Source organism: Phyllobates terribilis, unplaced genomic scaffold (assembly GCF_046119375.1).
Source record: "Phyllobates terribilis strain yellow unplaced genomic scaffold, ASM4611937v1 Scaffold_729__1_contigs__length_748246, whole genome shotgun sequence".
NCBI lineage: Eukaryota > Metazoa > Chordata > Amphibia > Anura > Dendrobatidae > Phyllobates > Phyllobates terribilis.
Window position 1 is genome coordinate 509,707 of NW_027363489.1, and position 25,866 is coordinate 535,572.

The 25,866-nt window shown below is 45.1% G+C and overlaps 20 non-coding genes across 20 annotated transcripts; all 20 read left to right on the forward strand.

Moving 5' to 3' along the window:
- The first annotated feature begins 637 nt into the window (after positions 1-637).
- On the forward strand, positions 638-828 carry LOC141237104 (U2 spliceosomal RNA). Its single transcript, XR_012302667.1, has one exon. It is a non-coding gene; the product is annotated as a U2 spliceosomal RNA (small nuclear RNA).
- A 1,121-nt stretch (positions 829-1,949) lies between these two features.
- On the forward strand, positions 1,950-2,140 carry LOC141236871 (U2 spliceosomal RNA). The gene has a single exon (XR_012302443.1). It is a non-coding gene; the product is annotated as a U2 spliceosomal RNA (small nuclear RNA).
- A 1,121-nt stretch (positions 2,141-3,261) lies between these two features.
- On the forward strand, positions 3,262-3,452 carry LOC141237288 (U2 spliceosomal RNA). The gene has a single exon (XR_012302844.1). It is a non-coding gene; the product is annotated as a U2 spliceosomal RNA (small nuclear RNA).
- A 1,123-nt stretch (positions 3,453-4,575) lies between these two features.
- LOC141237293 (U2 spliceosomal RNA) lies at positions 4,576-4,766 on the forward strand. Its single transcript, XR_012302850.1, has one exon. It is a non-coding gene; the product is annotated as a U2 spliceosomal RNA (small nuclear RNA).
- A 1,119-nt stretch (positions 4,767-5,885) lies between these two features.
- LOC141237105 (U2 spliceosomal RNA) lies at positions 5,886-6,076 on the forward strand. The gene has a single exon (XR_012302668.1). It is a non-coding gene; the product is annotated as a U2 spliceosomal RNA (small nuclear RNA).
- A 1,123-nt stretch (positions 6,077-7,199) lies between these two features.
- LOC141237106 (U2 spliceosomal RNA) lies at positions 7,200-7,390 on the forward strand. The gene has a single exon (XR_012302669.1). It is a non-coding gene; the product is annotated as a U2 spliceosomal RNA (small nuclear RNA).
- A 1,121-nt stretch (positions 7,391-8,511) lies between these two features.
- LOC141237107 (U2 spliceosomal RNA) lies at positions 8,512-8,702 on the forward strand. Its single transcript, XR_012302670.1, has one exon. It is a non-coding gene; the product is annotated as a U2 spliceosomal RNA (small nuclear RNA).
- Positions 8,703-9,822: 1,120 nt separating this feature from the next.
- LOC141236883 (U2 spliceosomal RNA) lies at positions 9,823-10,013 on the forward strand. The gene has a single exon (XR_012302454.1). It is a non-coding gene; the product is annotated as a U2 spliceosomal RNA (small nuclear RNA).
- A 1,120-nt stretch (positions 10,014-11,133) lies between these two features.
- Positions 11,134-11,324, forward strand: LOC141237289 (U2 spliceosomal RNA). The gene has a single exon (XR_012302845.1). It is a non-coding gene; the product is annotated as a U2 spliceosomal RNA (small nuclear RNA).
- A 1,122-nt stretch (positions 11,325-12,446) lies between these two features.
- LOC141237294 (U2 spliceosomal RNA) lies at positions 12,447-12,637 on the forward strand. The gene has a single exon (XR_012302851.1). It is a non-coding gene; the product is annotated as a U2 spliceosomal RNA (small nuclear RNA).
- Positions 12,638-13,756: 1,119 nt separating this feature from the next.
- On the forward strand, positions 13,757-13,947 carry LOC141237108 (U2 spliceosomal RNA). The gene has a single exon (XR_012302671.1). It is a non-coding gene; the product is annotated as a U2 spliceosomal RNA (small nuclear RNA).
- A 1,122-nt stretch (positions 13,948-15,069) lies between these two features.
- On the forward strand, positions 15,070-15,260 carry LOC141237110 (U2 spliceosomal RNA). The gene has a single exon (XR_012302672.1). It is a non-coding gene; the product is annotated as a U2 spliceosomal RNA (small nuclear RNA).
- Positions 15,261-16,380: 1,120 nt separating this feature from the next.
- On the forward strand, positions 16,381-16,571 carry LOC141236906 (U2 spliceosomal RNA). Its single transcript, XR_012302476.1, has one exon. It is a non-coding gene; the product is annotated as a U2 spliceosomal RNA (small nuclear RNA).
- Positions 16,572-17,692: 1,121 nt separating this feature from the next.
- LOC141237111 (U2 spliceosomal RNA) lies at positions 17,693-17,883 on the forward strand. The gene has a single exon (XR_012302673.1). It is a non-coding gene; the product is annotated as a U2 spliceosomal RNA (small nuclear RNA).
- A 1,120-nt stretch (positions 17,884-19,003) lies between these two features.
- LOC141237272 (U2 spliceosomal RNA) lies at positions 19,004-19,194 on the forward strand. The gene has a single exon (XR_012302828.1). It is a non-coding gene; the product is annotated as a U2 spliceosomal RNA (small nuclear RNA).
- A 1,117-nt stretch (positions 19,195-20,311) lies between these two features.
- On the forward strand, positions 20,312-20,502 carry LOC141237273 (U2 spliceosomal RNA). The gene has a single exon (XR_012302829.1). It is a non-coding gene; the product is annotated as a U2 spliceosomal RNA (small nuclear RNA).
- A 1,120-nt stretch (positions 20,503-21,622) lies between these two features.
- LOC141237274 (U2 spliceosomal RNA) lies at positions 21,623-21,813 on the forward strand. Its single transcript, XR_012302830.1, has one exon. It is a non-coding gene; the product is annotated as a U2 spliceosomal RNA (small nuclear RNA).
- A 1,117-nt stretch (positions 21,814-22,930) lies between these two features.
- On the forward strand, positions 22,931-23,121 carry LOC141237276 (U2 spliceosomal RNA). The gene has a single exon (XR_012302832.1). It is a non-coding gene; the product is annotated as a U2 spliceosomal RNA (small nuclear RNA).
- A 1,117-nt stretch (positions 23,122-24,238) lies between these two features.
- LOC141237277 (U2 spliceosomal RNA) lies at positions 24,239-24,429 on the forward strand. Its single transcript, XR_012302833.1, has one exon. It is a non-coding gene; the product is annotated as a U2 spliceosomal RNA (small nuclear RNA).
- A 1,120-nt stretch (positions 24,430-25,549) lies between these two features.
- Positions 25,550-25,740, forward strand: LOC141237112 (U2 spliceosomal RNA). Its single transcript, XR_012302674.1, has one exon. It is a non-coding gene; the product is annotated as a U2 spliceosomal RNA (small nuclear RNA).
- Positions 25,741-25,866: the final 126 nt, after the last annotated feature.

Genomic DNA, 25,866 nt, shown 5'->3' on the forward strand with positions numbered 1-25,866 from the left:
CTTTTCTGAAACGTTGTCTCCCTCTGCTGGAACACTGACTTCTTTCATTTAATGCCTGCAGAATATAAAAGAGAAACCAACCCAAAAAGTTTGGTTGATTAGTCTGTGGCATTCTTTTAAACTGTTGCTTATGGCGGTCTCTGTGAGCTTCTCAGTGACATTCAGCCATCCAGGTATCCCGCCTGCAGTAGACGGAATGTGGCAATGGAACGCTGGCTGCGCGTGTCATAATAGGCTCTGAGCCTTTATATACCTGCGCACAGCAGCAGCCACCTTCAGTCTGCTGCTGGACAGCCAGCAGCAGCAGCAGCAGGAGAGGTAATTAATCAGCAACCCTCCTGCTAAGGGTAGACAGCTGCTCGTTCCACCCCCCCCCCGCCTTAATTGGTTCTCCTCCCTTCCAACGGTGTTGAGGCGGGTGGGAACAGCCGGGGGTTGAGGGTACTGTGCTAAAAGAGGTGGAGTTATGCAGATCTAAAACGCGTGGATTGCAGCAGCAGCAAGCCGAAAAGTGCAGGCATGTGAGGGATCTAGAGGTTGACAGCATGTCTTCTTAACGGGAGTCCAGGTGGCCATCTCCACAAATGGACTTTTCAGAATCCTTGGGTGGCACCATAGTCGGAAACCAATTCTGGTTATCGCTTCTCGGCCTTTTGGCTAAGATCAAGTGTAGTATCTGTTCTTATCAGTTTAATATCTGATACGTCCCCTATCTGGGGACCATATATTAAATGGATTTTTAGAACAGGGAGATGGAAAAAGAGCTTGCTCTGTCCACTCCACGCATTGACCTGGTATTGCAGTATCTCCAGGACCGGTGCACCCCTTCTTTAATGCAGTTTCTAAAATCAGAAAGAATTGAATTCAATGCTTTTTGGTCATTTTGCTTGTTTGTCGGATTTTGGGATGGACTCTTTGGCTTTGCTTTTCTTCTCCTCATTGGATTTTTCATGTTAAAAGTTGCAGAAGCCAGATGACAAGCTCATTTTGGTTCAACTTCAGCAACTGTGCATTGCATTGCCATGTAATGTAATGTAATGCAATGCTATCTATCTAGCTCTCCCTCTATACTTCCTTTTGGATAAACAGACATATTAGGCAAGCATTTTGGAGCTTTCACCTAAATAACTACAGGTGGTGAGATAAGCTGCACAATATAATTGACCTTTCAGTATATTGTTGCACACACACCATCTATTTAGCAAATGCCCTTGTTATCAACAGCAGCCTTTTAAACTCACCTGAGCTAACAGGTATGTGAGCTGGTTACTCTGCTGCGCTTAAAATTTCTTTTTTGGTTTGCTACAATGCCTTTTCTGAAACGTTGTCTCCCTCTGCTGGAACACTGACTTCTTTCATTTAATGCCTGCAGACTATAAAAGAGAAACCAACCCAAAAAGTTTGGTTGATTAGTCTGTGGCATTCTTTTAAACTGTTGCTTATGGCGGTCTCTGTGAGCTTCTCAGTGACATTCAGCCATCCAGGTATCCCGCCTGCAGTAGACGGAATGTGGCAATGGAACGCTGGCTGCGCGTGTCATAATAGGCTCTGAGCCTTTATATACCTGCGCACAGCAGCAGCCACCTTCAGTCTGCTGCTGGACAGCCAGCAGCAGCAGCAGCAGGAGAGGTAATTAATCAGCAACCCTCCTGCTAAGGGTAGACAGCTGCTCGTTCCACCCCCCCCCCCGCCTTAATTGGTTCTCCTCCCTTCCAACGGTGTTGAGGCGGGTGGGAACAGCCGGGGGTTGAGGGTACTGTGCTAAAAGAGGTGGAGTTATGCAGATCTAAAACGCGTGGATTGCAGCAGCAGCAAGCCGAAGAGTGCAGGCATGTGAGGGATCTAGAGGTTGACAGCATGTCTTCTTAACGGGAGTCCAGGTGGCCATCTCCACAAATGGACTTTTCAGAATCCTTGGGTGGCACCGTAGTCGGAAACCAATTCTGGTTATCGCTTCTCGGCCTTTTGGCTAAGATCAAGTGTAGTATCTGTTCTTATCAGTTTAATATCTGATACGTCCCCTATCTGGGGACCATATATTAAATGGATTTTTAGAACAGGGAGATGGAAAAAGAGCTTGCTCTGTCCACTCCACGCATTGACCTGGTATTGCAGTATCTCCAGGATCGGTGCACCCCTTCTTTAATGCAGTTTCTAAAATCAGAAAGAATTGAATTCAATGCTTTTTGTTCATTTTGCTTGTTTGTCGGATTTTGGGATGGACTCTTTGGCTTTGCTTTTCTTCTCCTCATTGGATTTTTCATGTTAAAAGTTGCAGAAGCCAGATGACAAGCTCATTTTGGTTCAACTTCAGCAACTGTGCATTGCATTGCCATGTAATGTAATGTAATGCAATGCTATCTATCTAGCTCTCCCTCTATACTTCCTTTTGGATAAACAGACATATTAGGCAAGCATTTTGGAGCTTTCACCTAAATAACTACAGGTGGTGAGATAAGCTGCACAATATAATTGACCTTTCAGTATATTGTTGCACACACACCATCTATTTAGCAAATGCCCTTGTTATCAACAGCAGCCTTTTAAACTCACCTGAGCTAACAGGTATGTGAGCTGGTTACTCTGCTGCGCTTAAAATTTCTTTTTTGGTTTGCTACAATGCCTTTTCTGAAATGTTGTCTCCCTCTGCTGGAACACTGACTTCTTTCATTTAATGCCTGCAGACTATAAAAGAGAAACCAACCCAAAAAGTTTGGTTGATTAGTCTGTGGCATTCTTTTAAACTGTTGCTTATGGCGGTCTCTGTGAGCTTCTCAGTGACATTCAGCCATCCAGGTATCCCGCCTGCAGTAGACGGAATGTGGCAATGGAACGCTGGCTGCGCGTGTCATAATAGGCTCTGAGCCTTTATATACCTGCGCACAGCAGCAGCCACCATCAGTCTGCTGCTGGACAGCCAGCAGCAGCAGCAGCAGGAGAGGTAATTAATCAGCAACCCTCCTGCTAAGGGTAGACAGCTGCTCGTTCCACCCCCCCCCCCGCCTTAATTGGTTCTCCTCCCTTCCAACGGTGTTGAGGCGGGTGGGAACAGCCGGGGGTTGAGGGTACTGTGCTAAAAGAGGTGGAGTTATGCAGATCTAAAACGCGTGGATTGCAGCAGCAGCAAGCCGAAAAGTGCAGGCATGTGAGGGATCTAGAGGTTGACAGCATGTCTTCTTAACGGGAGTCCAGGTGGCCATCTCCACAAATGGACTTTTCAGAATCCTTGGGTGGCACCGTAGTCGGAAACCAATTCTGGTTATCGCTTCTCTGCCTTTTGGCTAAGATCAAGTGTAGTATCTGTTCTTATCAGTTTAATATCTGATACGTCCCCTATCTGGGGACCATATATTAAATGGATTTTTAGAACAGGGAGATGGAAAAAGAGCTTGCTCTGTCCACTCCACGCATTGACCTGGTATTGCAGTATCTCCAGGACCTGTGCACCCCTTCTTTAATGCAGTTTCTAAAATCAGAAAGAATTGAATTCAATGCTTTTTGTTCATTTTGCTTGTTTGTCGGATTTTGGGATGGACTCTTTGGCTTTGCTTTTCTTCTCCTCATTGGATTTTTCATGTTAAAAGTTGCAGAAGCCAGATGACAAGCTCATTTTGGTTCAACTTCAGCAACTGTGCATTGCATTGCCATGTAATGTAATGTAATGCAATGCTATCTATCTAGCTCTCCCTCTATACTTCCTTTTGGATAAACAGACATATTAGGCAAGCATTTTGGAGCTTTCACCTAAATAACTACAGGTGGTGAGATAAGCTGCACAATATAATTGACCTTTCAGTATATTGTTGCACACACACCATCTATTTAGCAAATGCCCTTGTTATCAACAGCAGCCTTTTAAACTCACCTGAGCTAACAGGTATGTGAGCTGGTTACTCTGCTGCGCTTAAAATTTCTTTTTTGGTTTGCTACAATGCCTTTTCTGAAACGTTGTCTCCCTCTGCTGGAACACTGACTTCTTTCATTTAATGCCTGCAGACTATAAAAGAGAAACCAACCCAAAAAGTTTGGTTGATTAGTCTGTGGCATTCTTTTAAACTGTTGCTTATGGCGGTCTCTGTGAGCTTCTCAGTGACATTCAGCCATCCAGGTATCCCGCCTGCAGTAGACGGAATGTGGCAATGGAACGCTGGCTGCGCGTGTCATAATAGGCTCTGAGCCTTTATATACCTGCGCACAGCAGCAGCCACCTTCAGTCTGCTGCTGGACAGCCAGCAGCAGCAGCAGCAGGAGAGGTAATTAATCAGCAACCCTCCTGCTAAGGGTAGACAGCTGCTCGTTCCACCCCCACCCCCATGCCTTAATTGGTTCTCCTCCCTTCCAACGGTGTTGAGGCGGGTGGGAACAGCCGGGGGTTGAGGGTACTGTGCTAAAAGAGGTGGAGTTATGCAGATCTAAAACGCGTGGATTGCAGCAGCAGCAAGCCGAAAAGTGCAGGCATGTGAGGGATCTAGAGGTTGACAGCATGTCTTCTTAACGGGAGTCCAGGTGGCCATCTCCACAAATGGACTTTTCAGAATCCTTGGGTGGCACCGTAGTTGGAAACCAATTCTGGTTATCGCTTCTCGGCCTTTTGGCTAAGATCAAGTGTAGTATCTGTTCTTATCAGTTTAATATCTGATACGTCCCCTATCTGGGGACCATATATTAAATGGATTTTTAGAACAGGGAGATGGAAAAAGAGCTTGCTCTGTCCACTCCACTCATTGACCTGGTATTGCAGTATCTCCAGGACCGGTGCACCCCTTCTTTAATGCAGTTTCTAAAATCAGAAAGAATTGAATTCAATGCTTTTTGTTCATTTTGCTTGTTTGTCGGATTTTGGGATGGACTCTTTGGCTTTGCTTTTCTTCTCCTCATTGGATTTTTCATGTTAAAAGTTGCAGAAGCCAGATGACAAGCTCATTTTGGTTCAACTTCAGCAACTGTGCATTGCATTGCCATGTAATGTAATGTAATGCAATGCTATCTATCTAGCTCTCCCTCTATACTTCCTTTTGGATAAACAGACATATTAGGCAAGCATTTTGGAGCTTTCACCTAAATAACTACAGGTGGTGAGATAAGCTGCACAATATAATTGACCTTTCAGTATATTGTTGCACACACACCATCTATTTAGCAAATGCCCTTGTTATCAACAGCAGCCTTTTAAACTCACCTGAGCTAACAGGTATGTGAGCTGGTTACTCTGCTGCGCTTAAAATTTCTTTTTTGGTTTGCTACAATGCCTTTTCTGAAACGTTGTCTCCCTCTGCTGGAACACTGACTTCTTTCATTTAATGCCTGCAGACTATAAAAGAGAAACCAACCCAAAAAGTTTGGTTGATTAGTCTGTGGCATTCTTTTAAACTGTTGCTTATGGCGGTCTCTGTGAGCTTCTTAGTGACATTCAGCCATCCAGGTATCCCGCCTGCAGTAGACGGAATGTGGCAATGGAACGCTGGCTGCGCGTGTCATAATAGGCTCTGAGCCTTTATATACCTGCGCACAGCAGCAGCCACCTTCAGTCTGCTGCTGGACAGCCAGCAGCAGCAGCAGCAGGAGAGGTAATTAATCAGCAACCCTCCTGCTAAGGGTAGACAGCTGCTCGTTCCACCCCCCCCCGCCTTAATTGGTTCTCCTCCCTTCCAACGGTGTTGAGGCGGGTGGGAACAGCCGGGGGTTGAGGGTACTGTGCTAAAAGAGGTGGAGTTATGCAGATCTAAAACGCGTGGATTGCAGCAGCAGCAAGCCGAAAAGTGCAGGCATGTGAGGGATCTAGAGGTTGACAGCATGTCTTCTTAACGGGAGTCCAGGTGGCCATCTCCACAAATGGACTTTTCAGAATCCTTGGGTGGCACCGTAGTCGGAAACCAATTCTGGTTATCGCTTCTCGGCCTTTTGGCTAAGATCAAGTGTAGTATCTGTTCTTATCAGTTTAATATCTGATACGTCCCCTATCTGGGGACCATATATTAAATGGATTTTTAGAACAGGGAGATGGAAAAAGAGCTTGCTCTGTCCACTCCACGCATTGACCTGGTATTGCAGTATCTCCAGGACCGGTGCACCCCTTCTTTAATGCAGTTTCTAAAATCAGAAAGAATTGAATTCAATGCTTTTTGTTCATTTTGCTTGTTTGTCGGATTTTGGGATGGACTCTTTGGCTTTGCTTTTCTTCTCCTCATTGGATTTTTCATGTTAAAAGTTGCAGAAGCCAGATGACAAGCTCATTTTGGTTCAACTTCAGCAACTGTGCATTGCATTGCCATGTAATGTAATGTAATGCAATGCTATCTATCTAGCTCTCCCTCTATACTTCCTTTTGGATAAACAGACATATTAGGCAAGCATTTTGGAGCTTTCACCTAAATAACTACAGGTGGTGAGATAAGCTGCACAATATAATTGACCTTTCAGTATATTGTTGCACACACACCATCTATTTAGCAAATGCCCTTGTTATCAACAGCAGCCTTTTAAACTCACCTGAGCTAACAGGTATGTGAGCTGGTTACTCTGCTGCGCTTAAAATTTCTTTTTTGGTTTGCTACAATGCCTTTTCTGAAACGTTGTCTCCCTCTGCTGGAACACTGACTTCTTTCATTTAATGCCTGCAGACTATAAAAGAGAAACCAACCCAAAAAGTTTGGTTGATTAGTCTGTGGCATTCTTTTAAACTGTTGCTTATGGCGGTCTCTGTGAGCTTCTCAGTGACATTCAGCCATCCAGGTATCCCGCCTGCAGTAGACGGAATGTGGCAATGGAACGCTGGCTGCGCGTGTCATAATAGGCTCTGAGCCTTTATATACCTGCGCACAGCAGCAGCCACCTTCAGTCTGCTGCTGGACAGCCAGCAGCAGCAGCAGCAGGAGAGGTAATTAATCAGCAACCCTCCTGCTAAGGGTAGACAGCTGCTCGTTCCACCCCCCCCCCCCCGCCTTAATTGGTTCTCCTCCCTTCCAACGGTGTTGAGGCGGGTGGGAACAGCCGGGGGTTGAGGGTACTGTGCTAAAAGAGGTGGAGTTATGCAGATCTAAAACGCGTGGATTGCAGCAGCAGCAAGCCGAAAAGTGCAGGCATGTGAGGGATCTAGAGGTTGACAGCATGTCTTCTTAACGGGAGTCCAGGTGGCCATCTCCACAAATGGACTTTTCAGAATCCTTGGGTGGCACCGTAGTCGGAAACCAATTCTGGTTATCGCTTCTCGGCCTTTTGGCTAAGATCAAGTGTAGTATCTGTTCTTATCAGTTTAATATCTGATACGTCCCCTATCTGGGGACCATATATTAAATGGATTTTTAGAACAGGGAGATGGAAAAAGAGCTTGCTCTGTCCACTCCACGCATTGACCTGGTATTGCAGTATCTCCAGGACCGGTGCACCCCTTCTTTAATGCAGTTTCTAAAATCAGAAAGAATTGAATTCAATGCTTTTTGTTCATTTTGCTTGTTTGTCGGATTTTGGGATGGACTCTTTGGCTTTGCTTTTCTTCTCCTCATTGGATTTTTCATGTTAAAAGTTGCAGAAGCCAGATGACAAGCTCATTTTGGTTCAACTTCAGCAACTGTGCATTGCATTGCCATGTAATGTAATGTAATGCAATGCTATCTATCTAGCTCTCCCTCTATACTTCCTTTTGGATAAACAGACATATTAGGCAAGCATTTTGGAGCTTTCACCTAAATAACTACAGGTGGTGAGATAAGCTGCACAATATAATTGACCTTTCAGTATATTGTTGCACACACACCATCTATTTAGCAAATGCCCTTGTTATCAACAGCAGCCTTTTAAACTCACCTGAGCTAACAGGTATGTGAGCTGGTTACTCTGCTGCGCTTAAAATTTCTTTTTTGGTTTGCTACAATGCCTTTTCTGAAACGTTGTCTCCCTCTGCTGGAACACTGACTTCTTTCATTTAATGCCTGCAGACTATAAAAGAGAAACCAACCCAAAAAGTTTGGTTGATTAGTCTGTGGCATTCTTTTAAACTGTTGCTTATGGCGGTCTCTGTGAGCTTCTCAGTGACATTCAGCCATCCAGGTATCCCGCCTGCAGTAGACGGAATGTGGCAATGGAACGCTGGCTGCGCGTGTCATAATAGGCTCTGAGCCTTTATATACCTGCGCACAGCAGCAGCCACCTTCAGTCTGCTGCTGGACAGCCAGCAGCAGCAGCAGCAGGAGAGGTAATTAATCAGCAACCCTCCTGCTAAGGGTAGACAGCTGCTCGTTCCACCCCCCCCCCCGCCTTAATTGGTTCTCCTCCCTTCCAACGGTGTTGAGGCGGGTGGGAACAGCCGGGGGTTGAGGGTACTGTGCTAAAAGAGGTGGAGTTATGCAGATCTAAAACGCGTGGATTGCAGCAGCAGCAAGCCGAAAAGTGCAGGCATGTGAGGGATCTAGAGGTTGACAGCATGTCTTCTTAACGGGAGTCCAGGTGGCCATCTCCACAAATGAACTTTTCAGAATCCTTGGGTGGCACCGTAGTCGGAAAGCAATTCTGGTTATCGCTTCTCGGCCTTTTGGCTAAGATCAAGTGTAGTATCTGTTCTTATCAGTTTAATATCTGATACGTCCCCTATCTGGGGACCATATATTAAATGGATTTTTAGAACAGGGAGATGGAAAAAGAGCTTGCTCTGTCCACTCCACGCATTGACCTGGTATTGCAGTATCTCCAGGACCGGTGCACCCCTTCTTTAATGCAGTTTCTAAAATCAGAAAGAATTGAATTCAATGCTTTTTGTTCATTTTGCTTGTTTGTCGGATTTTGGGATGGACTCTTTGGCTTTGCTTTTCTTCTCCTCATTGGATTTTTCATGTTAAAAGTTGCAGAAGCCAGATGACAAGCTCATTTTGGTTCAACTTCAGCAACTGTGCATTGCATTGCCATGTAATGTAATGTAATGCAATGCTATCTATCTAGCTCTCCCTCTATACTTCCTTTTGGATAAACAGACATATTAGGCAAGCATTTTGGAGCTTTCACCTAAATAACTACAGGTGGTGAGATAAGCTGCACAATATAATTGACCTTTCAGTATATTGTTGCACACACACCATCTATTTAGCAAATGCCCTTGTTATCAACAGCAGCCTTTTAAACTCACCTGAGCTAACAGGTATGTGAGCTGGTTACTCTGCTGCGCTTAAAATTTCTTTTTTGGTTTGCTACAATGTCTTTTCTGAAACGTTGTCTCCCTCTGCTGGAACACTGACTTCTTTCATTTAATGCCTGCAGACTATAAAAGAGAAACCAACCCAAAAAGTTTGGTTGATTAGTCTGTGGCATTCTTTTAAACTGTTGCTTATGGCGGTCTCTGTGAGCTTCTCAGTGACATTCAGCCATCCAGGTATCCCGCCTGCAGTAGACGGAATGTGGCAATGGAACGCTGGCTGCGCGTGTCATAATAGGCTCTGAGCCTTTATATACCTGCGCACAGCAGCAGCCACCTTCAGTCTGCTGCTGGACAGCCAGCAGCAGCAGCAGCAGGAGAGGTAATTAATCAGCAACCCTCCTGCTAAGGGTAGACAGCTGCTCGTTCCACCCCCCCCCCGCCTTAATTGGTTCTCCTCCCTTCCAACGGTGTTGAGGCGGGTGGGAACAGCCGGGGGTTGAGGGTACTGTGCTAAAAGAGGTGGAGTTATGCAGATCTAAAACGCGTGGATTGCAGCAGCAGCAAGCCGAAAAGTGCAGGCATGTGAGGGATCTAGAGGTTGACAGCATGTCTTCTTAACGGGAGTCCAGGTGGCCATCTCCACAAATGGACTTTTCAGAATCCTTGGGTGGCACCATAGTCGGAAACCAATTCTGGTTATCGCTTCTCGGCCTTTTGGCTAAGATCAAGTGTAGTATCTGTTCTTATCAGTTTAATATCTGATACGTCCCCTATCTGGGGACCATATATTAAATGGATTTTTAGAACAGGGAGATGGAAAAAGAGCTTGCTCTGTCCACTCCACGCATTGACCTGGTATTGCAGTATCTCCAGGATCGGTGCACCCCTTCTTTAATGCAGTTTCTAAAATCAGAAAGAATTGAATTCAATGCTTTTTGTTCATTTTGCTTGTTTGTCGGATTTTGGGATGGACTCTTTGGCTTTGCTTTTCTTCTCCTCATTGGATTTTTCATGTTAAAAGTTGCAGAAGCCAGATGACAAGCTCATTTTGGTTCAACTTCAGCAACTGTGCATTGCATTGCCATGTAATGTAATGTAATGCAATGCTATCTATCTAGCTCTCCCTCTATACTTCCTTTTGGATAAACAGACATATTAGGCAAGCATTTTGGAGCTTTCACCTAAATAACTACAGGTGGTGAGATAAGCTGCACAATATAATTGACCTTTCAGTATATTGTTGCACACACACCATCTATTTAGCAAATGCCCTTGTTATCAACAGCAGCCTTTTAAACTCACCTGAGCTAACAGGTATGTGAGCTGGTTACTCTGCTGCGCTTAAAATTTCTTTTTTGGTTTGCTACAATGCCTTTTCTGAAATGTTGTCTCCCTCTGCTGGAACACTGACTTCTTTCATTTAATGCCTGCAGACTATAAAAGAGAAACCAACCCAAAAAGTTTGGTTGATTAGTCTGTGGCATTCTTTTAAACTGTTGCTTATGGCGGTCTCTGTGAGCTTCTCAGTGACATTCAGCCATCCAGGTATCCCGCCTGCAGTAGACGGAATGTGGCAATGGAACGCTGGCTGCGCGTGTCATAATAGGCTCTGAGCCTTTATATACCTGCGCACAGCAGCAGCCACCTTCAGTCTGCTGCTGGACAGCCAGCAGCAGCAGCAGCAGGAGAGGTAATTAATCAGCAACCCTCCTGCTAAGGGTAGACAGCTGCTCGTTCCACCCCCCCCCCGCCTTAATTGGTTCTCCTCCCTTCCAACGGTGTTGAGGCGGGTGGGAACAGCCGGGGGTTGAGGGTACTGTGCTAAAAGAGGTGGAGTTATGCAGATCTAAAACGCGTGGATTGCAGCAGCAGCAAGCCGAAAAGTGCAGGCATGTGAGGGATCTAGAGGTTGACAGCATGTCTTCTTAACGGGAGTCCAGGTGGCCATCTCCACAAATGGACTTTTCAGAATCCTTGGGTGGCACCGTAGTCGGAAACCAATTCTGGTTATCGCTTCTCTGCCTTTTGGCTAAGATCAAGTGTAGTATCTGTTCTTATCAGTTTAATATCTGATACGTCCCCTATCTGGGGACCATATATTAAATGGATTTTTAGAACAGGGAGATGGAAAAAGAGCTTGCTCTGTCCACTCCACGCATTGACCTGGTATTGCAGTATCTCCAGGACCTGTGCACCCCTTCTTTAATGCAGTTTCTAAAATCAGAAAGAATTGAATTCAATGCTTTTTGTTCATTTTGCTTGTTTGTCGGATTTTGGGATGGACTCTTTGGCTTTGCTTTTCTTCTCCTCATTGGATTTTTCATGTTAAAAGTTGCAGAAGCCAGATGACAAGCTCATTTTGGTTCAACTTCAGCAACTGTGCATTGCATTGCCATGTAATGTAATGTAATGCAATGCTATCTATCTAGCTCTCCCTCTATACTTCCTTTTGGATAAACAGACATATTAGGCAAGCATTTTGGAGCTTTCACCTAAATAACTACAGGTGGTGAGATAAGCTGCACAATATAATTGACCTTTCAGTATATTGTTGCACACACACCATCTATTTAGCAAATGCCCTTGTTATCAACAGCAGCCTTTTAAACTCACCTGAGCTAACAGGTATGTGAGCTGGTTACTCTGCTGCGCTTAAAATTTCTTTTTTGGTTTGCTACAATGCCTTTTCTGAAACGTTGTCTCCCTCTGCTGGAACACTGACTTCTTTCATTTAATGCCTGCAGACTATAAAAGAGAAACCAACCCAAAAAGTTTGGTTGATTAGTCTGTGGCATTCTTTTAAACTGTTGCTTATGGCGGTCTCTGTGAGCTTCTCAGTGACATTCAGCCATCCAGGTATCCCGCCTGCAGTAGACGGAATGTGGCAATGGAACGCTGGCTGCGCGTGTCATAATAGGCTCTGAGCCTTTATATACCTGCGCACAGCAGCAGCCACCTTCAGTCTGCTGCTGGACAGCCAGCAGCAGCAGCAGCAGGAGAGGTAATTAATCAGCAACCCTCCTGCTAAGGGTAGACAGCTGCTCGTTCCACCCCCACCCCCCGCCTTAATTGGTTCTCCTCCCTTCCAACGGTGTTGAGGCGGGTGGGAACAGCCGGGGGTTGAGGGTACTGTGCTAAAAGAGGTGGAGTTATGCAGATCTAAAACGCGTGGATTGCAGCAGCAGCAAGCCGAAAAGTGCAGGCATGTGAGGGATCTAGAGGTTGACAGCATGTCTTCTTAACGGGAGTCCAGGTGGCCATCTCCACAAATGGACTTTTCAGAATCCTTGGGTGGCACCGTAGTTGGAAACCAATTCTGGTTATCGCTTCTCGGCCTTTTGGCTAAGATCAAGTGTAGTATCTGTTCTTATCAGTTTAATATCTGATACGTCCCCTATCTGGGGACCATATATTAAATGGATTTTTAGAACAGGGAGATGGAAAAAGAGCTTGCTCTGTCCACTCCACTCATTGACCTGGTATTGCAGTATCTCCAGGACCGGTGCACCCCTTCTTTAATGCAGTTTCTAAAATCAGAAAGAATTGAATTCAATGCTTTTTGTTCATTTTGCTTGTTTGTCGGATTTTGGGATGGACTCTTTGGCTTTGCTTTTCTTCTCCTCATTGGATTTTTCATGTTAAAAGTTGCAGAAGCCAGATGACAAGCTCATTTTGGTTCAACTTCAGCAACTGTGCATTGCATTGCCATGTAATGTAATGTAATGCAATGCTATCTATCTAGCTCTCCCTCTATACTTCCTTTTGGATAAACAGACATATTAGGCAAGCATTTTGGAGCTTTCACCTAAATAACTACAGGTGGTGAGATAAGCTGCACAATATAATTGACCTTTCAGTATATTGTTGCACACACACCATCTATTTAGCAAATGCCCTTGTTATCAACAGCAGCCTTTTAAACTCACCTGAGCTAACAGGTATGTGAGCTGGTTACTCTGCTGAGCTTAAAATTTCTTTTTTGGTTTGCTACAATGCCTTTTCTGAAACGTTGTCTCCCTCTGCTGGAACACTGACTTCTTTCATTTAATGCCTGCAGACTATAAAAGAGAAACCAACCCAAAAAGTTTGGTTGATTAGTCTGTGGCATTCTTTTAAACTGTTGCTTATGGCGGTCTCTGTGAGCTTCTTAGTGACATTCAGCCATCCAGGTATCCCGCCTGCAGTAGACGGAATGTGGCAATGGAACGCTGGCTGCGCGTGTCATAATAGGCTCTGAGCCTTTATATACCTGCGCACAGCAGCAGCCACCTTCAGTCTGCTGCTGGACAGCCAGCAGCAGCAGCAGCAGGAGAGGTAATTAATCAGCAACCCTCCTGCTAAGGGTAGACAGCTGCTCGTTCCACCCCCCCCCGCCTTAATTGGTTCTCCTCCCTTCCAACGGTGTTGAGGCGGGTGGGAACAGCCGGGGGTTGAGGGTACTGTGCTAAAAGAGGTGGAGTTATGCAGATCTAAAACGCGTGGATTGCAGCAGCAGCAAGCCGAAAAGTGCAGGCATGTGAGGGATCTAGAGGTTGACAGCATGTCTTCTTAACGGGAGTCCAGGTGGCCATCTCCACAAATGGACTTTTCAGAATCCTTGGGTGGCACCGTAGTCGGAAACCAATTCTGGTTATCGCTTCTCGGCCTTTTGGCTAAGATCAAGTGTAGTATCTGTTCTTATCAGTTTAATATCTGATACGTCCCCTATCTGGGGACCATATATTAAATGGATTTTTAGAACAGGGAGATGGAAAAAGAGCTTGCTCTGTCCACTCCACGCATTGACCTGGTATTGCAGTATCTCCAGGACCGGTGCACCCCTTCTTTAATGCAGTTTCTAAAATCAGAAAGAATTGAATTCAATGCTTTTTGTTCATTTTGCTTGTTTGTCGGATTTTGGGATGGACTCTTTGGCTTTGCTTTTCTTCTCCTCATTGGATTTTTCATGTTAAAAGTTGCAGAAGCCAGATGACAAGCTCATTTTGGTTCAACTTCAGCAACTGTGCATTGCATTGCCATGTAATGTAATGTAATGCAATGCTATCTATCTAGCTCTCCCTCTATACTTCCTTTTGGATAAACAGACATATTAGGCAAGCATTTTGGAGCTTTCACCTAAATAACTACAGGTGGTGAGATAAGCTGCACAATATAATTGACCTTTCAGTATATTGTTGCACACACACCATCTATTTAGCAAATGCCCTTGTTATCAACAGCAGCCTTTTAAACTCACCTGAGCTAACAGGTATGTGAGCTGGTTACTCTGCTGCGCTTAAAATTTCTTTTTTGGTTTGCTACAATGCCTTTTCTGAAACGTTGTCTCCCTCTGCTGGAACACTGACTTCTTTCATTTAATGCCTGCAGACTATAAAAGAGAAACCAACCCAAAAAGTTTGGTTGATTAGTCTGTGGCATTCTTTTAAACTGTTGCTTATGGCGGTCTCTGTGAGCTTCTCAGTGACATTCAGCCATCCAGGTATCCCGCCTGCAGTAGACGGAATGTGGCAATGGAACGCTGGCTGCGCGTGTCATAATAGGCTCTGAGCCTTTATATACCTGCGCACAGCAGCAGCCACCTTCAGTCTGCTGCTGGACAGCCAGCAGCAGCAGCAGCAGGAGAGGTAATTAATCAGCAACCCTCCTGCTAAGGGTAGACAGCTGCTCGTTCCACCCCCCCCCCCCGCCTTAATTGGTTCTCCTCCCTTCCAACGGTGTTGAGGCGGGTGGGAACAGCCGGGGGTTGAGGGTACTGTGCTAAAAGAGGTGGAGTTATGCAGATCTAAAACGCGTGGATTGCAGCAGCAGCAAGCCGAAAAGTGCAGGCATGTGAGGGATCTAGAGATTGACAGCATGTCTTCTTAACGGGAGTCCAGGTGGCCATCTCCACAAATGGACTTTTCAGAATCCTTGGGTGGCACCGTAGTCGGAAACCAATTCTGGTTATCGCTTCTCGGCCTTTTGGCTAAGATCAAGTGTAGTATCTGTTCTTATCAGTTTAATATCTGATACGTCCCCTATCTGGGGACCATATATTAAATGGATTTTTAGAACAGGGAGATGGAAAAAGAGCTTGCTCTGTCCACTCCACGCATTGACCTGGTATTGCAGTATCTCCAGGACCGGTGCACCCCTTCTTTAATGCAGTTTCTAAAATCAGAAAGAATTGAATTCAATGCTTTTTGTTCATTTTGCTTGTTTGTCGGATTTTGGGATGGACTCTTTGGCTTTGCTTTTCTTCTCCTCATTGGATTTTTCATGTTAAAAGTTGCAGAAGCCAGATGACAAGCTCATTTTGGTTCAACTTCAGCAACTGTGCATTGCATTGCCATGTAATGTAATGTAATGCAATGCTATCTATCTAGCTCTCCCTCTATACTTCCTTTTGGATAAACAGACATATTAGGCAAGCATTTTGGAGCTTTCACCTAAATAACTACAGGTGGTGAGATAAGCTGCACAATATAATTGACCTTTCAGTATATTGTTGCACACACACCATCTATTTAGCAAATGCCCTTGTTATCAACAGCAGCCTTTTAAACTCACCTGAGCTAACAGGTATGTGAGCTGGTTACTCTGCTGCGCTTAAAATTTCTTTTTTGGTTTGCTACAATGCCTTTTCTGAAACGTTGTCTCCCTCTGCTGGAACACTGACTTCTTTCATTTAATGCCTGCAGACTATAAAAGAGAAACCAACCCAAAAAATTTGGTTGATTAGTCTGTGGCATTCTTTTAAACTGTTGCTTATGGCGGTCTCTGTGAGCTTCTCAGTGACATTCAGCCATCCAGGTATCCCGCCTGCAGTAGACGGAATGTGGCAATGGAACGCTGGCTGCGCGTGTCATAATAGGCTCTGAGCCTTTATATACCTGCGCACAGCAGCAGCCACCTTCAGTCTGCTGCTGGACAGCCAGCAGCAGCAGCAGCAGGAGAGGTAATTAATCAGCAACCCTCCTGCTAAGGGTAGACAGCTGCTCGTTCCACCCCCCCCCCGCCTTAATTGGTTCTCCTCCCTTCCAACGGTGTTGAGGCGGGTGGGAACAGCCGGGGGTTGAGGGTACTGTGCTAAAAGAGGTGGAGTTATGCAGATCTAAAACGCGTGGATTGCAGCAGCAGCAAGCCGAAAAGTGCAGGCATGTGAGGGATCTAGAGGTTGACAGCATGTCTTCTTAACGGGAGTCCAGGTGGCCATCTCCACAAATGGACTTTTCAGAATCCTTGGGTGGCACCGTAGTCGGAAACCAATTCTGATTATCGCTTCTCGGCCTTTTGGCTAAGATCAAGTGTAGTATCTGTTCTTATCAGTTTAATATCTGATACGTCCCCTATCTGGGGACCATATATTAAATGAATTTTTAGAACAGGGAGATGGAAAAAGAGCTTGCTCTGTCCACTCCACGCATTGACCTGGTATTGCAGTATCTCCAGGACCGGTGCACCCCTTCTTTAATGCAGTTTCTAAAATCAGAAAGAATTGAATTCAATGCTTTTTGTTCATTTTGCTTGTTTGTCGGATTTTGGGATGGACTCTTTGGCTTTGCTTTTCTTCTCCTCATTGGATTTTTCATGTTAAAAGTTGCAGAAGCCAGATGACAAGCTCATTTTGGTTCAACTTCAGCAACTGTGCATTGCATTGCCATGTAATGTAATGTAATGCAATGCTATCTATCTAGCTCTCCCTCTATACTTCCTTTTGGATAAACAGACATATTAGGCAAGCATTTTGGAGCTTTCACCTAAATAACTACAGGTGGTGAGATAAGCTGCACAATATAATTGACCTTTCAGTATATTGTTGCACACACACCATCTATTTAGCAAATGCCCTTGTTATCAACAGCAGCCTTTTAAACTCACCTGAGCTAACAGGTATGTGAGCTGGTTACTCTGCTGCGCTTAAAATTTCTTTTTTGGTTTGCTACAATGCCTTTTCTGAAACGTTGTCTCCCTCTGCTGGAACACTGACTTCTTTCATTTAATGCCTGCAGACTATAAAAGAGAAACCAACCCAAAAAGTTTGGTTGATTAGTCTGTGGCATTCTTTTAAACTGTTGCTTATGGCGGTCTCTGTGAGCTTCTCAGTGACATTCAGCCATCCAGGTATCCCGCCTGCAGTAGACGGAATGTGGCAATGGAACGCTGGCTGCGCGTGTCATAATAGGCTCTGAGCCTTTATATACCTGCGCACAGCAGCAGCCACCTTCAGTCTGCTGCTGGACAGCCAGCAGCAGCAGCAGCAGGAGAGGTAATTAATCAGCAACCCTCCTGCTAAGGGTAGACAGCTGCTCGTTCCACCCCCCCCCCCGCCTTAATTGGTTCTCCTCCCTTCCAACGGTGTTGAGGCGGGTGGGAACAGCCGGGGGTTGAGGGTACTGTGCTAAAAGAGGTGGAGTTATGCAGATCTAAAACGCGTGGATTGCAGCAGCAGCAAGCCGAAAAGTGCAGGCATGTGAGGGATCTAGAGGTTGACAGCATGTCTTCTTAACGGGAGTCCAGGTGGCCATCTCCACAAATGGACTTTTCAGAATCCTTGGGTGGCACCGTAGTCGGAAACCAATTCTGGTTATCGCTTCTCGGCCTTTTGGCTAAGATCAAGTGTAGTATCTGTTCTTATCAGTTTAATATCTGATACGTCCCCTATCTGGGGACCATATATTAAATGGATTTTTAGAACAGGGAGATGGAAAAAGAGCTTGCTCTGTCCACTCCACGCATTGACCTGGTATTGCAGTATCTCCAGGACCGGTGCACCCCTTCTTTAATGCAGTTTCTAAAATCAGAAAGAATTGAATTCAATGCTTTTTGTTCATTTTGCTTGTTTGTCGGATTTTGGGATGGACTCTTTGGCTTTGCTTTTCTTCTCCTCATTGGATTTTTCATGTTAAAAGTTGCAGAAGCCAGATGACAAGCTCATTTTGGTTCAACTTCAGCAACTGTGCATTGCATTGCCATGTAATGTAATGTAATGCAATGCTATCTATCTAGCTCTCCCTCTATACTTCCTTTTGGATAAACAGACATATTAGGCAAGCATTTTGGAGCTTTCACCTAAATAACTACAGGTGGTGAGATAAGCTGCACAATATAATTGACCTTTCAGTATATTGTTGCACACACACCATCTATTTAGCAAATGCCCTTGTTATCAACAGCAGCCTTTTAAACTCACCTGAGCTAACAGGTATGTGAGCTGGTTACTCTGCTGCGCTTAAAATTTCTTTTTTGGTTTGCTACAATGCCTTTTCTGAAACGTTGTCTCCCTCTGCTGGAACACTGACTTCTTTCATTTAATGCCTGCAGACTATAAAAGAGAAACCAACCCAAAAAGTTTGGTTGATTAGTCTGTGGCATTCTTTTAAACTGTTGCTTATGGCGGTCTCTGTGAGCTTCTCAGTGACATTCAGCCATCCAGGTATCCCGCCTGCAGTAGACGGAATGTGGCAATGGAACGCTGGCTGCGCGTGTCATAATAGGCTCTGAGCCTTTATATACCTGCGCACAGCAGCAGCCACCTTCAGTCTGCTGCTGGACAGCCAGCAGCAGCAGCAGCAGGAGAGGTAATTAATCAGCAACCCTCCTGCTAAGGGTAGACAGCTGCTCGTTCCACCCCCCCCCCGCCTTAATTGGTTCTCCTCCCTTCCAACGGTGTTGAGGCGGGTGGGAACAGCCGGGGGTTGAGGGTACTGTGCTAAAAGAGGTGGAGTTATGCAGATCTAAAACGCGTGGATTGCAGCAGCAGCAAGCCGAAAAGTGCAGGCATGTGAGGGATCTAGAGGTTGACAGCATGTCTTCTTAACGGGAGTCCAGGTGGCCATCTCCACAAATGGACTTTTCAGAATCCTTGGGTGGCACCGTAGTCGGAAACCAATTCTGGTTATTGCTTCTCGGCCTTTTGGCTAAGATCAAGTGTAGTATCTGTTCTTATCAGTTTAATATCTGATACGTCCCCTATCTGGGGACCATATATTAAATGGATTTTTAGAACAGGGAGATGGAAAAAGAGCTTGCTCTGTCCACTCCACGCATTGACCTGGTATTGCAGTATCTCCAGGACCGGTGCACCAGTTCTTTAATGCAGTTTCTAAAATCAGAAAGAATTGAATTCAATGCTTTTTGTTCATTTTGCTTGTTTGTCGGATTTTGGGATGGACTCTTTGGCTTTGCTTTTCTTCTCCTCATTGGATTTTTCATGTTAAAAGTTGCAGAAGCCAGATGACAAGCTCATTTTGGTTCAACTTCAGCAACTGTGCATTGCATTGCCATGTAATGTAATGTAATGCAATGCTATCTATCTAGCTCTCCCTCTATACTTCCTTTTGGATAAACAGACATATTAGGCAAGCATTTTGGAGCTTTCACCTAAATAACTACAGGTGGTGAGATAAGCTGCACAATATAATTGACCTTTCAGTATATTGTTGCACACACACCATCTATTTAGCAAATGCCCTTGTTATCAACAGCAGCCTTTTAAACTCACCTGAGCTAACAGGTATGTGAGCTGGTTACTCTGCTGCGCTTAAAATTTCTTTTTTGGTTTGCTACAATGCCTTTTCTGAAACGTTGTCTCCCTCTGCTGGAACACTGACTTCTTTCATTTAATGCCTGCAGACTATAAAAGAGAAACCAACCCAAAAAGTTTGGTTGATTAGTCTGTGGCATTCTTTTAAACTGTTGCTTATGGCGGTCTCTGTGAGCTTCTCAGTGACATTCAGCCATCCAGGTATCCCGCCTGCAGTAGACGGAATGTGGCAATGGAACGCTGGCTGCGCGTGTCATAATAGGCTCTGAGCCTTTATATACCTGCGCACAGCAGCAGCCACCTTCAGTCTGCTGCTGGACAGCCAGCAGCAGCAGCAGGAGAGGTAATTAATCAGCAACCCTCCTGCTAAGGGTAGACAGCTGCTCGTTCCACCCCCCCCCCGCCTTAATTGGTTCTCCTCCCTTCCAACGGTGTTGAGGCGGGTGGGAACAGCCGGGGGTTGAGGGTACTGTGCTAAAAGAGGTGGAGTTATGCAGATCTAAAACGCGTGGATTGCAGCAGCAGCAAGCCGAAAAGTGCAGGCATGTGAGGGATCTAGAGGTTGACAGCATGTCTTCTTAACGGGAGTCCAGGTGGCCATCTCCACAAATGGACTTTTCAGAATCCTTGGGTGGCACCGTAGTCGGAAACCAATTCTGGTTATTGCTTCTCGGCCTTTTGGCTAAGATCAAGTGTAGTATCTGTTCTTATCAGTTTAATATCTGATACGTCCCCTATCTGGGGACCATATATTAAATGGATTTTTAGAACAGGGAGATGGAAAAAGAGCTTGCTCTGTCCACTCCACGCATTGACCTGGTATTGCAGTATCTCCAGGACCGGTGCACCAGTTCTTTAATGCAGTTTCTAAAATCAGAAAGAATTGAATTCAATGCTTTTTGTTCATTTTGCTTGTTTGTCGGATTTTGGGATGGACTCTTTGGCTTTGCTTTTCTTCTCCTCATTGGATTTTTCATGTTAAAAGTTGCAGAAGCCAGATGACAAGCTCATTTTGGTTCAACTTCAGCAACTGTGCATTGCATTGCCATGTAATGTAATGTAATGCAATGCTATCTATCTAGCTCTCCCTCTATACTTCCTTTTGGATAAACAGACATATTAGGCAAGCATTTTGGAGCTTTCACCTAAATAACTACAGGTGGTGAGATAAGCTGCACAATATAATTGACCTTTCAGTATATTGTTGCACACACACCATCTATTTAGCAAATGCCCTTGTTATCAACAGCAGCCTTTTAAACTCACCTGAGCTAACAGGTATGTGAGCTGGTTACTCTGCTGCGCTTAAAATTTCTTTTTTGGTTTGCTACAATGCCTTTTCTGAAACGTTGTCTCCCTCTGCTGGAACACTGACTTCTTTCATTTAATGCCTGCAGACTATAAAAGAGAAACCAACCCAAAAAGTTTGGTTGATTAGTCTGTGGCATTCTTTTAAACTGTTGCTTATGGCGGTCTCTGTGAGCATCTCAGTGACATTCAGCCATCCAGGTATCCCGCCTGCAGTAGACGGAATGTGGCAATGGAACGCTGGCTGCGCGTGTCATAATAGGCTCTGAGCCTTTATATACCTGCGCACAGCAGCAGCCACCTTCAGTCTGCTGCTGGACAGCCAGCAGCAGCAGCAGCAGGAGAGGTAATTAATCAGCAACCCTCCTGCTAAGGGTAGACAGCTGCTCGTTCCACCCCCCCCCCGCCTTAATTGGTTCTCCTCCCTTCCAACGGTGTTGAGGCGGGTGGGAACAGCCGGGGGTTGAGGGTACTGTGCTAAAAGAGGTGGAGTTATGCAGATCTAAAACGCGTGGATTGCAGCAGCAGCAAGCCGAAAAGTGCAGGCATGTGAGGGATCTAGAGGTTGACAGCATGTCTTCTTAACGGGAGTCCAGGAGGCCATCTCCACAAATGGACTTTTCAGAATCCTTGGGTGGCACCGTAGTCGGAAACCAATTCTGGTTATTGCTTCTCGGCCTTTTGGCTAAGATCAAGTGTAGTATCTGTTCTTATCAGTTTAATATCTGATACGTCCCCTATCTGGGGACCATATATTAAATGGATTTTTAGAACAGGGAGATGGAAAAAGAGCTTGCTCTGTCCACTCCACGCATTGACCTGGTATTGCAGTATCTCCAGGACCGGTGCACCAGTTCTTTAATGCAGTTTCTAAAATCAGAAAGAATTGAATTCAATGCTTTTTGTTCATTTTGCTTGTTTGTCGGATTTTGGGATGGACTCTTTGGCTTTGCTTTTCTTCTCCTCATTGGATTTTTCATGTTAAAAGTTGCAGAAGCCAGATGACAAGCTCATTTTGGTTCAACTTCAGCAACTGTGCATTGCATTGCCATGTAATGTAATGTAATGCAATGCTATCTATCTAGCTCTCCCTCTATACTTCCTTTTGGATAAACAGACATATTAGGCAAGCATTTTGGAGCTTTCACCTAAATAACTACAGGTGGTGAGATAAGCTGCACAATATAATTGACCTTTCAGTATATTGTTGCACACACACCATCTATTTAGCAAATGCCCTTGTTATCAACAGCAGCCTTTTAAACTCACCTGAGCTAACAGGTATGTGAGCTGGTTACTCTGCTGCGCTTAAAATTTCTTTTTTGGTTTGCTACAATGCCTTTTCTGAAACGTTGTCTCCCTCTGCTGGAACACTGACTTCTTTCATTTAATGCCTGCAGACTATAAAAGAGAAACCAACCCAAAAAGTTTGGTTGATTAGTCTGTGGCATTCTTTTAAACTGTTGCTTATGGCGGTCTCTGTGAGCTTCTCAGTGACATTCAGCCATCCAGGTATCCCGCCTGCAGTAGACGGAATGTGGCAATGGAACGCTGGCTGCGCGTGTCATAATAGGCTCTGAGCCTTTATATACCTGCGCACAGCAGCAGCCACCTTCAGTCTGCTGCTGGACAGCCAGCAGCAGCAGCAGGAGAGGTAATTAATCAGCAACCCTCCTGCTAAGGGTAGACAGCTGCTCGTTCCACCCCCCCCCCGCCTTAATTGGTTCTCCTCCCTTCCAACGGTGTTGAGGCGGGTGGGAACAGCCGGGGGTTGAGGGTACTGTGCTAAAAGAGGTGGAGTTATGCAGATCTAAAACGCGTGGATTGCAGCAGCAGCAAGCCGAAAAGTGCAGGCATGTGAGGGATCTAGAGGTTGACAGCATGTCTTCTTAACGGGAGTCCAGGTGGCCATCTCCACAAATGGACTTTTCAGAATCCTTGGGTGGCACCGTAGTCGGAAACCAATTCTGGTTATTGCTTCTCGGCCTTTTGGCTAAGATCAAGTGTAGTATCTGTTCTTATCAGTTTAATATCTGATACGTCCCCTATCTGGGGACCATATATTAAATGGATTTTTAGAACAGGGAGATGGAAAAAGAGCTTGCTCTGTCCACTCCACGCATTGACCTGGTATTGCAGTATCTCCAGGACCGGTGCACCAGTTCTTTAATGCAGTTTCTAAAATCAGAAAGAATTGAATTCAATGCTTTTTGTTCATTTTGCTTGTTTGTCGGATTTTGGGATGGACTCTTTGGCTTTGCTTTTCTTCTCCTCATTGGATTTTTCATGTTAAAAGTTGCAGAAGCCAGATGACAAGCTCATTTTGGTTCAACTTCAGCAACTGTGCATTGCATTGCCATGTAATGTAATGTAATGCAATGCTATCTATCTAGCTCTCCCTCTATACTTCCTTTTGGATAAACAGACATATTAGGCAAGCATTTTGGAGCTTTCACCTAAATAACTACAGGTGGTGAGATAAGCTGCACAATATAATTGACCTTTCAGTATATTGTTGCACACACACCATCTATTTAGCAAATGCCCTTGTTATCAACAGCAGCCTTTTAAACTCACCTGAGCTAACAGGTATGTGAGCTGGTTACTCTGCTGCGCTTAAAATTTCTTTTTTGGTTTGCTACAATGCCTTTTCTGAAACGTTGTCTCCCTCTGCTGGAACACTGACTTCTTTCATTTAATGCCTGCAGACTATAAAAGAGAAACCAACCCAAAAAGTTTGGTTGATTAGTCTGTGGCATTCTTTTAAACTGTTGCTTATGGCGGTCTCTGTGAGCTTCTCAGTGACATTCAGCCATCCAGGTATCCCGCCTGCAGTAGACGGAATGTGGCAATGGAACGCTGGCTGCGCGTGTCATAATAGGCTCTGAGCCTTTATATACCTGCGCACAGCAGCAGCCACCTTCAGTCTGCTGCTGGACAGCCAGCAGCAGCAGCAGGAGAGGTAATTAATCAGCAACCCTCCTGCTAAGGGTAGACAGCTGCTCGTTCCACCCCCCCCCCGCCTTAATTGGTTCTCCTCCCTTCCAACGGTGTTGAGGCGGGTGGGAACAGCCGGGGGTTGAGGGTACTGTGCTAAAAGAGGTGGAGTTATGCAGATCTAAAACGCGTGGATTGCAGCAGCAGCAAGCCGAAAAGTGCAGGCATGTGAGGGATCTAGAGGTTGACAGCATGTCTTCTTAACGGGAGTCCAGGTGGCCATCTCCACAAATGGACTTTTCAGAATCCTTGGGTGGCACCGTAGTCGGAAACCAATTCTGGTTATTGCTTCTCGGCCTTTTGGCTAAGATCAAGTGTAGTATCTGTTCTTATCAGTTTAATATCTGATACGTCCCCTATCTGGGGACCATATATTAAATGGATTTTTAGAACAGGGAGATGGAAAAAGAGCTTGCTCTGTCCACTCCACGCATTGACCTGGTATTGCAGTATCTCCAGGACCGGTGCACCAGTTCTTTAATGCAGTTTCTAAAATCAGAAAGAATTGAATTCAATGCTTTTTGTTCATTTTGCTTGTTTGTCGGATTTTGGGATGGACTCTTTGGCTTTGCTTTTCTTCTCCTCATTGGATTTTTCATGTTAAAAGTTGCAGAAGCCAGATGACAAGCTCATTTTGGTTCAACTTCAGCAACTGTGCATTGCATTGCCATGTAATGTAATGTAATGCAATGCTATCTATCTAGCTCTCCCTCTATACTTCCTTTTGGATAAACAGACATATTAGGCAAGCATTTTGGAGCTTTCACCTAAATAACTACAGGTGGTGAGATAAGCTGCACAATATAATTGACCTTTCAGTATATTGTTGCACACACACCATCTATTTAGCAAATGCCCTTGTTATCAACAGCAGCCTTTTAAACTCACCTGAGCTAACAGGTATGTGAGCTGGTTACTCTGCTGCGCTTAAAATTTCTTTTTTGGTTTGCTACAATGCCTTTTCTGAAACGTTGTCTCCCTCTGCTGGAACACTGACTTCTTTCATTTAATGCCTGCAGACTATAAAAGAGAAACCAACCCAAAAAGTTTGGTTGATTAGTCTGTGGCATTCTTTTAAACTGTTGCTTATGGCGGTCTCTGTGAGCTTCTCAGTGACATTCAGCCATCCAGGTATCCCGCCTGCAGTAGACGGAATGTGGCAATGGAACGCTGGCTGCGCGTGTCATAATAGGCTCTGAGCCTTTATATACCTGCGCACAGCAGCAGCCACCTTCAGTCTGCTGCTGGACAGCCAGCAGCAGCAGCAGCAGGAGAGGTAATTAATCAGCAACCCTCCTGCTAAGGGTAGACAGCTGCTCGTTCCACCCCCCCCCCGCCTTAATTGGTTCTCCTCCCTTCCAACGGTGTTGAGGCGGGTGGGAACAGCCGGGGGTTGAGGGTACTGTGCTAAAAGAGGTGGAGTTATGCAGATCTAAAACGCGTGGATTGCAGCAGCAGCAAGCCGAAAAGTGCAGGCATGTGAGGGATCTAGAGGTTGACAGCATGTCTTCTTAACGGGAGTCCAGGAGGCCATCTCCACAAATGGACTTTTCAGAATCCTTGGGTGGCACCGTAGTCGGAAACCAATTCTGGTTATCGCTTCTCGGCCTTTTGGCTAAGATCAAGTGTAGTATCTGTTCTTATCAGTTTAATATCTGATACGTCCCCTATCTGGGGACCATATATTAAATGGATTTTTAGAACAGGGAGATGGAAAAAGAGCTTGCTCTGTCCACTCCACGCATTGACCTGGTATTGCAGTATCTCCAGGACCGGTGCACCCCTTCTTTAATGCAGTTTCTAAAATCAGAAAGAATTGAATTCAATGCTTTTTGTTCATTTTGCTTGTTTGTCGGATTTTGGGATGGACTCTTTGGCTTTGCTTTTCTTCTCCTCATTGGATTTTTCATGT